Source organism: Schistocerca serialis, chromosome 1, assembly GCF_023864345.2.
Source record: "Schistocerca serialis cubense isolate TAMUIC-IGC-003099 chromosome 1, iqSchSeri2.2, whole genome shotgun sequence".
NCBI lineage: Eukaryota > Metazoa > Arthropoda > Insecta > Orthoptera > Acrididae > Schistocerca > Schistocerca serialis.
The window spans coordinates 283,673,498-283,685,606 of record NC_064638.1 but is presented as its reverse complement, the minus strand read 5'-3'; positions in this window follow the sequence as shown (position 1 = coordinate 283,685,606).

The following is a 12,109-nucleotide window of genomic DNA, read 5'->3' as shown; positions in this document are numbered from 1 at the left end:
CCAACAAGGACCACAGATTGTTAGTACCAACTTTAGATAATTTTTAGTTTGGGGAGAAATTCGTCAAATATTAATATCCAACTATAACCCATCTTATAATCCGTGTGAAAGGGTTATGACAGAAATTGGAATATTATGTAGCACGTACTGCCATGAGAAACATAAGTCATTGGCAACTAAGATTAAAGACTTTGAGCTTCTTTTAAATTAATTACCACATTTATCAACTGAACTAACCCCTTTGGAAGTAGAGGACAAACCCTTTGTGGGAGAACCCCTTATTAAATGTTTCACTTGGCTGGAACAACCTACTGTTGATTACTAACTTATCAAACGATAGTTTCTAAGAACTTGACTGATAGAACACAACAATGAGTTGGTAAATATTTCTAGAAGGCTGCCGAACCGAAGTATAAGGTCGATGACCTAGTTCTAGTAAAACAGTATCTTCAGAGCTCTGCCCTGAAGAAAGAAGTATGAGAAACTTTACCGAGTACAAACGGTAATACATCCAAAAGTCTTATTTTTGTTGGATCCTACAACAGGAGAAGAAAAAGGAAAATACAATGTTAATGATTATAGTTATATCCCCCAGGGATGTGATGTAGAACCGTCACCGCAAACAAAAGTGTGTGCATATCGTTGTAGGTACACATACTTTCGCCCTATAACACTTGACGGTTCTCACAACATTTCAATCTGTACTTTAACTGTTTTCGTCTTCGTGTTATGTTGTGTGTATACTTAAGTGTGTTTGTGTATCATGATAGAAGTATATTCATATGAAGCGATAGAAATATATGCATATGGAAAGAGGGAAAGATGGAAAGGTAGAGACGGTTGCTAAGTTCGAAGAAGTGAAAGAAGATAGCCCCAAAGAAAGGAAACCCTTCCCACCCCCCTACCCCAGGATCCCTACTTCACCAGTACTTGAGTGAGAAGCAGGAGAAGGTATGATGTTAAACGTCTCCTACAGAACGAACATTCTCACCTTCACCTTTGAAGCCCCTGAAGAAAAATATTAGCAACCTCTATGGAATGGAAAATGGTGAAGGGTCAATCACACTTGACTGCGAGGGTTGTCTGAAAGGTGTGATGTGCGTATAGTGTTAGTCACGCTTTTACCTACACTACCCACCCCTTTCAAAATCGATACAAACTCTTCCCAATTACACCACATTTCATAAAAGGTATAAAAGATTATATAGAAATAGAAAATTATACACTACAATCAAATATTTGTCTAGTTATTTAGTTTATATTACACTTTTATAAACATATAAAATCCTACGTTCAGTTCATGTCGCCTCGACATCACTATGTCTCAATAGTACCATCATATTATACTGTCAACTCTCTTTTTTCTATTACTTATTATCCGCAGGTTTGTATGGAGAAACTGGTGGAGACATTACGTACAAAGATTAATTTAGGCAAAAATAAAAACCTAAATATATGTGGATGGCGGAAGAGACTGGCTCTTGAATCGCATTTATATTATATCTTACAAAGGGTAAAAAAATTATGTGTTACGTAATGTTTCATTCAAATTTCCATCTTATATTAACCTAATATTTCTTGGTAACTCTCGAAGAACAGCTTAGGCAAAACTAAGACCTAACTGTAGTCTGATACTGGGATTCGAGATCCTCGATGACTAGAGCGGAGCACATGGGTGACTTAAATGCTCAAATTCTTCTTCTAACTCTACGTTTACGGCGGGATTTAGCGCTAACTTGAGGGAGTGCATGGGTAACTTAAATACTCAAGAACTTCTACGTTGATGGCGGGATTTAAAGTAACTAGAGCGGAGCGCATGGGTAACTTAAATACTCAAGAACTTCTTCTAACTTTGCGTTGATGGTGGGATTTAAGACCATCGCTAACTAGAGCGGAGCGTGCAGTCGACTTACGTCTACATCGGGCACTAATTGGCATGGAAATAACTGCGGCTATATCAAATCGGAATCAAACGTTTTTTAGAGAGAATATTATAGATTCTTCAGTCCTGACTCGATATAACAACACACTTTATTCAGTTGATTACATAAAGGGGGCAATAAGCATACGTAACACCTTTGAGACGACGAATAGTGATACGATTACCTATTGCTATTACTACAAGAAGCAGTATGGCCTTGATATCAGTGATTTTCAGCAGCCATTGCTTGTCTGTCAAGTAGAGAGAAGGATGATGAAGCAATAGGACCACAGGATAGTAAAAGAACCCAAGAATAGATTATAGTATAGTTTGAGATATGAAGGGAATTCGGTGCAGGAAAAGTAATTTCGGAAGGAACACCGAAAACAACTCGGGAGCCGGTGGCCATCACTCCGCCCATTAACACAGAACGTTAACGTCCCTTGGGGATATAACACTTTATTTTCTTAAGAATGTATTTTCCTGTTTCTTCTCCTGTTGTAGGATCCTCCAAAAATAAGACTTTTGGTTGTATTACCGTTTGTACTAGGGAAAGTTTCTCATACTTCTTTCCTCAGAACAGAATTCTGAAGATACTATTTTACTAGGACTAGGTCATCGACCTTATACTTAGGTTCGGCAGCATTCTAGTTATATTTACCCACTCGTTGTTGTGCTCTATCAACCAAGTTCTTAGAAACTATCGTTTGATAAGTTGGTAATCAACAGTAGGTTGTTCCAGCGAAGTAAAAGATTTAATAGGGGGTTCTCCCACAAAGGGTTTACCCACTACTTCCAAAGGGGGTATTTCAGTCGATAAATGTGATAATTCATTCATTTAAAATAAACTCAAAGTCTTTAATCGTTGTTGCCCATGACGTACGTTTCTCATAGCAGTACGTGCGACATAACTATGTTGTCAATGTGTAGCAGTCAGATGGCGTTGGCCTTGTATACTGTGGGTAATAAATGGAGAGATTAAGTTTGAGTTGTCTTTGTCAGGGAAAATTCTGTAGGTCAGTGTTAAAACAAAAAATTATTAAAGAGATAGTTTCGTTGTCTGGCTGAAAACGTGTGTTCATGCCTTCTGCGCCACACTCGAACCCTACCATCAGTTGTTAAGAACTAAAGTCGGTACTGATGTGACCTGGACATGGTTTTTCAGTCGACTAGGACCCAACTGATATGGTCACAAGCTCAGAACAGAAGGTGCTAGCGATGTCGTTTTATTGGCAAGTACACTCGCTCGGTCGTCTGCTGCCATAGCCCATTAGCGCCATATTTCGGTGCACTGTCCTGACAAATACGTTCGTCACACGTTCCACATTGATTTATGCGCTTATTTCACGCAGTGTTGCTTCTCTGCTATTATAGCACTGCAACTATATGCAAACGCTGCTGCTCTCGGTCGCTAAGTAATGACCGTCGGCTACTGCGTTGTCTGTGGTGAGAGGTGATGCATGAAATTTTGTATTCTCAGCACAATATTGACGTTGATGCATGAAATTTTGTATTCTCAGCACAATATTGACACTGTGGATCTCAGAATGTTGAATTCCCTAACGATTTCCGAAATGGAACGTCATATGGATATAGCTCCAATTATCATTCCACGTCCAAAGTCTGTAGAATCACGTTGTGCGACCACCATCACGTCGGAAACCTTTTCACATGAATCACCTGAGTACAAATGACAGCTCTGCAAAATACTGTCGTTTTATGACCTTTTATAGCTATCGCCATCTGTATATGTGCATGTCACTATCCCAACGCTTGTCACAATGTATTGTAATCTCTGTCTGTCTCCATAGTTTTAGCCCACTCCAGTACCAACGAAGTAAGTTCCTGATGTTTCAACACGTGTCCTACAATCTTCTTCTTCTTATGAGTGTTTTCCTGTTCCTGCCCAATCTATAGACAGAACGAGAGAGAGAGAGAGAGAGAGAGAGAGAGAGAGAGAGAGATAGAGAGTGAGAGAGGTGGTGACTCAAATACTCATTTGGTCATCCCGATTTAGGTTCTCCGAGATTTGGCCGCCGGGGTGGCCGAGCGGTTCTAGGCGCTACAGTTTGGAACCGCGCGACCGCTACGGTCGCAGGTTCGAATCCTGCCTCGGGCATGGATGTGTGTGGTGTCCTCAGGTTGGTTAGTTTAAGTAGTTCTAAGTTCTAGGGGACTGATGACCTCAGATAGTTAAGTCCCATAGTGCTCAGAGCCATTTGAACCATTTTTTCCTCCGTGATTTACCTAAATCACTTAAGGAAATGTCGGTATTGTTCGTTTGAAAGGACACGACCGATTTCTGATAGACTAACTGCTCATCTCACGTCCACTAAGTTTGCACCATCCTTCTGCTACACGTCTGAAATGCTTAGAATGGGAAAGACGATACGGAGATTTAACACAGTGTCTAATGATTACGCAGAAATTCAGTGGCCTATGTTTCATTCCAAGCCTTCTCACAACGTTTCAGACAGTTCCCAACAATAATTTTTATTTCAGACATTTTTTCTGTTCTATTGTGATCATAAGCCCCTACCACCCTCGGTGCAGTCGTACAAACCCTCTTGAACAGAAAGAGCTGTTGTGTTCACCTACAGCACATGTGTCTTATTCTGTGTATTCATATCCTGTGTACATGTGATCACCTCCTATTCACTCACTATGTGAAAGAGAGGCATGACGCATGGTTGTGTGAATCGTTTGAATGGGCAAGTATCGTGTGTATCGGACACCTGTAGCCTGTAGGAACAGTTTTGCCGCCTTGACAGGTGTTGCGATTAGTTGTACCATCATCAGTCATGATGCTTTCTTGTGTGCCGTACTTCAACAGCCATTGATTCACCAGTGTGCAACCCGTACTTTCTCCATGCTGGTTAGGCATGGATATCATAGCTATAAAACGAATCAACGATCATCGTTAACACATGACAGCTTCACGCTGGTTGAGGGCAAATGACCCACACACTCAATCCAAATCATTTGAAAAAGTTTACCAGCTTCAGCTAGTCGGTGTCATAGATCTGCTCTTTGGACGCTTGGACTCCGGTTCTAGACATAATGCTTGGTATCTTTCTTGTGTGTAATCTGCCAGTATGCACCACTCTGTGTTCCGTTGCCCAAAGTTCCGTGTAACTGGACAGAATCGAATCAAGGCCTGCCTCAATACTTCCCTTTGAAACTCAAGTTGCACTACCACTCATAACCCACATCTTGTTTTGTCTGTAAAGAAGGCGGTCTCCCATACAGAATTGTGGCTGGCTTGCGAATTGCCTACAATCAGTGTCACGACTCCCTGCTTGCCTCCCAATGTGAGCATCAAGGCCAACGCATACCACATCTCGAATTTTGAGACTCAGGCCATCCACATTCTTGTGTGATTGGCCCGGACGATATCTGACTTTCTTAACTGAAATCGCTGACACATAAAGCCGACCTTGTCCATCTGCTGGCTGGACATTCAAGACTTAGTAGCCATTGAAGCGCTACTTGATCCATAATCATCTTGAAATGCCGACATTAGCAATAACATGCGAAATACATTATACCGAAAGTGAGTGCAAGTGTTTCCTTCTCAGTTACTGTATAGTTTTTCTCAGCTGAAATTAGGTAACTAGAGGCACAACGTATGGAATTGTCACGACTGTCAATTTCCTGACCAAGAGAGAAGTTGCTCGAATTGAAGAACAGTATGGACTGTTTTGATAACTGAAAAAAAAACAAGAACCAGACTGAAATTTAATAATTATTTTGATTTTTGAAATGCCGTTTCACAGTTTTCAGGGCTTCGAAATTTTACTCACTTTCACAGTAATTGTGTAAATGGCCTTCCAGTTTCAGCAATGTATGACACGAATTTTCGGTAGAAATTAGTCACGCCAAGATATGACTATCTCCAACTGAAGTAAGTGTTCGAAAATTTTTCCTAGGTTGCCCCAGACGAGGGCCAGTGCAAACAAATTACTATCCAATGATGTGCCTTAAATAACGACCTTTAGGCAAAATGAAATTCAATTTTTCCAAACTGTCAGTGTTGCTGAACGTAATTGATCAAAAACTTCATGTAAATATAGATGTTCCGGAACGTATTTATTGAATCCTGTTATACCACCCAGATATATAAGACGCTATTTTGGCTTTAAACTTCGTAGTACGCCGTCCAGAAGCTTCTGAAATGTCGCTGGTGCGTCCTTTAGGACTAAAGGCTTGTCTTGTTTCTGGTAATGTCCAGAAAGGATGGCAAACACAATTTCTAACTGACCTATCGGTGTCACCTCTAATTGCTGATGTCTGGACCGAAGGTCCATAGATGTGAAGTACTGGCATTGTCCCACATAATCTAGGTACGTATCATCGAAGTTAAGCACAAGGTACGCATCTGAAACGGTTTACTCATTCAAAAAATGATAATCACAACAAAATCTGCAAGCCTTCCCGCCATCTGGTGACTTTATTAGCACAGTAACCACAGATGCCGACCACGGATTAGTTCTAGGTTCTATGATGCCATCTCTCACCTGTTGATTAAGGAATTCCTCCATAACAGGCTACAGAGATTGTAGGACCTCGTAGCTTGCTATAGAGAGGAGCTTCATTTCCTGTTGAGATATTATGCTGAAATACTGGCGTGGCAGGCAAAGAAAGGTCCAGGAGGGTCAAATCGTTATATGTATTCCTGCAACAGCTTTTCCATGCTTTTCCTGTCTTATCCCTGTAAATGTGCTACTATTTCCTTCGGTGAGAACGAACCGGTTGACTTCCCCGGTGCTGCAAAGTGAGGCGACTATTCCCTCTCCAATTCGTCCTCATCCATTGCTTTTAAATCAGTTACGAGAATACAATCGGGCAGTTCCACTCCATCACGACTATAATTACGGATTCGTAGAGCTAAAATTTTCATCGTTTAATTTCCCGAATTTAAGAGAAGCAAAATCCTGAAAAACACTGAATTTTTTTACAGTTTTACGTTTTCCGACAATGGATCCACAATACACAATGAATTTATCGGCAGCTCATCATCGACATCAACGCATTTCAACCTTCCACTACCTTTCTGTGTGATATCCTGTGAGTTGACTCTAAAGGACCTTTTACACAGTTTGTGCGGCTCCCTCTGGGCTAGAGGTACGCCTCGCAATAGCAGTTGTTTTCCAGCCGTACAACCAAGATGAAACACAGTTCCATCCAACTCTATGACTCTACTACAAGTCAACATTAGCGTGACGCGCAACTACGAAATACACTCCTGGAAATTGAAATAAGAACACCGTGAATTCATTGTCCCAGGAAGGGGAAACTTTATTGACACATTCCTGGGGTCAGATGCATAACATGATCACACTGACAGAACCACAGGGACATAGACACAGGCAACAGAGCATGCACAATGTCGGCACTAGTACAGTGTATATCCACCTTTCGCAGCAATGCAGGCTGCTATTCTCCCATGGAGACGATCGTAGAGATGCTGGATGTAGTCCTGTGGAACGGCTTGCCATGCCATTTCCACCTGGCGCCTCAGTTGGACCAGCGTTCGTGTTGGACGTGCAGACCGCGTGAGACGACGCTTCATCCAGTCCCAAACATGCTCAATGGGGGACAGATCCGGAGATCTTGCTGGCCAGGGTAGTTGACTTACACCTTCTAGAGCACGTTGGGTGGCACGGGATACATGCGGACGTGCATTGTCCTGTTGGAACAGCAAGTTCCCTTGCCGGTCTAGGAATGGTAGAACGATGGGTTCGATGACGGTTTGGATGTACCGTGCACTATTCAGTGTCCCCTCGACGATCACCAGTGGTGTACGGCCAGTGTAGGAGATCGCTCCCCACACCATGATGCCGGGTGTTGGCCCTGTGTGCCTCGGTCGTATGCAGTCCTGATTGTGGCGCTCACCTGCACGGCGCCAAATACGCATACGACCATCATTGGCACCAAGGCAGAAGCGACTCTCATCGCTGAAGACGACACATCTCCATTCGTCCCTCCATTCACGCCTGTCGCGGCACCACTGGAGGTGGGCTGCACGATGTTGGGGCGTGAGCGGAAGACGGCCTAACGGTGTGCGGAACCGTAGCCCAGCTTCATGGAGACGGTTGCGAATGGTCCTCGCCGATACCCCAGGAACAACAGTGTCCCTAATTTGCTGGGAAGTGGCGGTGCGGTCCCCTAGGGCACTGCGTAGGATCCTACGGTCTTGGCGTGCAGCCGTACGTCGCTGCGGTCCGGTCCCAGGTCGACGGGCACGTGCACCTTCCGCCGACCACTGGCGACAACATCGATGTACTGTGGAGACCTCACGCCCCACGTGTTGAGCAATTCGGCGGTACGTCCACCCGGCCTCCCGCATGCCCACTATACGCCCTCGCTCAAAGTCCGTCAACTGCACATACGGTTCACGTCCACGCTGTCGCGGCATGCTACCAGTGTTAAAGACTGCGATGGAGCTCCGTATGCCACGGCAAACTGGCTGACACTGACGGCGGCGGTGCACAAATGCTGCGCAGCTAGCGCCATTCGACGGCCAACACCGCGGTTCCTGGTGTGTCCGCTGTGCCGTGCGTGTGATCATTGCTTGTACAGGCCTCTCGCAGTGTCCGGAGAAAGTATGGTGGGTCTGACACACCGGTGTCAATGTGTTCTTTTTTCCATTTCCAGGAGTGTACATCTCGTGTGTGACACCATAGCCACTACCGAACTTTGAAAGAACTTCGACCTCATTCTGGAAGTTACATTCCCTCACTCGGAAACATACCATAATTGACCCGAGTGAATTGCCATGACTCCATCTTAACCCGCTCAACGCCAAGTGTGGTGGACTTAATTCAACTTTTCCAAGTACACCCAAGGGTGCTACAAACACTTGAGACCCTGTTTTCCAACAGAAATATCTCTAAGTTATTGTTTACAGATCCTGTCAGAAAAAGTTCACCATAGATTGCGCGCAGTGATGCTGTGTGCTAACGCTTACCGCAAGCACTGCATAGTGGCCACAGCGCTCCTTGTTTCGTTTAACGGCGGGTTGTGTGGGCCATCCTCAATGAAGTTGCAAACTGTAGTGGTTTGAGGTCATTGGAATGCAAACTACATGGTGCCTGGCTCGGAGCTGTCCTTGCAATAACCAGTTTGTAGCCGTTCATTGTGTCAACTGCTGCTCGAATTGCTACTGCAGACGCAGTAGATGTCCCACAGCCATACGCCGAATACGAGAGTCTTCTCTCTCGGTAGTGCCACAAGGCCGTCTGGAGCCCGGTATTCTTGCTACCGTGCGTTCCCGTGACGACCGCTATCAGCAGTCATGTAGAGTGGCTACATTCAAGCCCAGTCTTTCTGTAATATCGCGGAAGATTCAACGTGCTTCTCGTAGCCCTATTACAAGAGCTCATTGAAAATCAGTGAGCCGATAAGGACGTCGTCGTTATCTTAAATACATCCTTCACTAACATCAACTCACTACGTTTAATCTCACAGGTAACAAACGCTTATAAGAGTTACACACATATTTAAAGCCAACCTGATTTGCATCCATATGGTGATCGCCACTCGTATTCGACTGACACTACATTTCAATCGACGTCATCTTTCGGATGTAGAAACACTCCTACCAACTTTCGTTTATCCCGAACAACTTCTTTTTGGTGTTTTGATTTTTTTTTTCGTCAGAATATACCTTCCACAGGTTTCACAGAAAATGGAAAAGCCAATGCTGAGATACTAGTATCAAGGACAGATATAGCAGGAAGCGACCTTTCCCGTTTCTCCTCCCGTAACTCACTTAACTCTGTAATAGTACAGCATTCGGTCTAAGGCGCTGCAGTCATGTACTGCGCGGCTGGTCCCGGCGGAGGTTCGAGTCCTCGCTCGGGCATGGGTGTGTGTGTGTGTGTTTGTCCTTAGCATAATTTAGGTTAAGTTGTGTGTAAGCTTAGGGACTGATGACCTTAGCAGTTAAGTCCCATAAGATTTCACACACATTTTTTCTACTACATTATCAATTAGGTGCTCTGTCGCGCTTTTCGCTGAAATTTCCTTAGCTGTCCCTCCCGTATGCGCAATACCTATCTTTAGACGGTCGTTCCCTAATTCTTATATTTTATATGCAGGCCATCGTTCTGTCACATAATAATAGACTTCTACGTGACAATGTCATCCGTTAAACCCCAAATATGTGTCTAATAATCACGAAGTGCACAACCATATCTAGTCCTGGCAGGTTCTTGCAGGGTGGCTTCTCTGTGGAGTAAACAAACGATGAATATGTCGGTATGATTTTGTTGCTGGGTGCATCAGACTGGTGCTGCTCGTGCATATGCTGCACGGTATTCTCAAAGCCGCCATCCCGATAAAAGTGTGTTTCGTCACCCTCAGCAACGCCTTCGGGAAACCAGTAATCTTCATCAAACGTGTGTGAATTCCTAAGGGACCAAACAGCTGAGGTCATCGGTCACTAGACTAACACACTGCTTAAACTAACTTACGCTAAGAACAACACACACACCCATGCCCGAGGGGGGGGACTTGTACCTCCGGCGAGAGGGGTAGCAGAATCCCTGACATGGCGCCTCAAACCGTGCGGCCACTCTGCGAGGCTAATCTTCATCCAAAGGTCATCCAAGGACTAGAAATACTCCACAAACAGGAGATGAGATTCTTCAAACCGTTCATCGATCACCTCGGCGGAGTACCTGTGATATCGCAAGGCAGTTCCAGATAGTTCAAAGACTAGTTGTTGAGGCGTTGCACGATGAAGAACTACACCCACATCAGTAAGTCAACACCAACGGCCAGAAGGTCGCATTCGCCGAGTACAGTTTTGTGAATGGTTTTTGCGCCAAGTGGAAGATAATGAAGTCTCTATAAATAACGTGATATGGGATGAAGAATCTAGCTTTCCTCGTGAAGATATTTTCAACTTCTACAACAGTCATTATTCGTCGGAACAGAACAGTGGCTATCACGCACGCTTTCAAATAAACCTGTGAGCTGCTATCGTCGGAGGGGTGCTTTCGAGTCTTTACGAATTAACGGACAATCTGAATGTGCTCCTGTATTGTACGTTACTTTGCAATACTTTGCCTGACGCATTAGAAAACTTTCCACCTGGTGTTTGGCGATAGCTGTGATTTCAGTACGATCGTACACCGCCACACTTTTGAATGAATGTGCTTAACCATTTAAATGAAGCGCTTCGAGGTAAATTGACTGGTCGTTGAGGTGCAGTGTTCTGGCCTCCACATTCCCCAGAACTTAATACAATAGACTTTTTTGTGGGGAAAAGGTTTTAGTACTCCACCCATGAGTGTATACGATCTAATAGCTCGCGCGCATGCCGCTTCAGCAATGGTGGATGCAGTTGTGTTAAACAGGTCCAGCACAGTGTTCAAATGGTTCAAATGGCTCTGAGCACTATGGGACGTAACATCTGAAGTCATCAGTCCCCTAGAACTTAGAACTACTTAAACCTAACTAACCTAAGGATATCACACACATCCATGCCCGAGGCAGGATTCGAACGTGCGACCGTACCGGTCGCGCGGTTCCAGACAGTAGCTCCTAGAATGGCCAAGAAAGCAAGACAAACATCGAGGAAGGTGAAAAAGAAGCTGGACGATCTGCTAGAATCCAAAGAAGGGCCATCATATGCAACAGGACACTTAATTAACTGTAAGCAACAAATTTCAAAATTTTTTTAAAGAAAAAAGAAGAAAGTCAATTTCCAGCAAACTAAAATTTTCAGTACATATGTCCCATTATATCAGAAACTATCATAGATAAATGAATGCAATTTTCAGAGACTCTGTATAACATAAAAAGTCACCTCCGGTACTACATTCATTAATATTCCCCCATTAGGAAGATCACAAAAAATACTTTCTGCAGAAAAAACTTAATATTTTTTGTTAATAAATTTATAAAAGTATTTCTTAAAAACTATTAAATGGATAAAGTATATTTTAGTACAGTTGACTCTATTAGCTTCATGTAACATACAGTAAAAATATTAAGTTCCTGTATCAAATAGTTTTTTCTTCAGGAATGGGTGAAATACTTGCCTAAATTAACATGGGTTAGATAGGCAGGGTGTGGTCCCCTTAAAAGGTTTTTCTAAAAACTGTGTCGAAATTAAGATTCGCTGTGTTTTCATATCAGGATTTGTAGGCTTATTTTATAGAACCCATCCAGCACAAA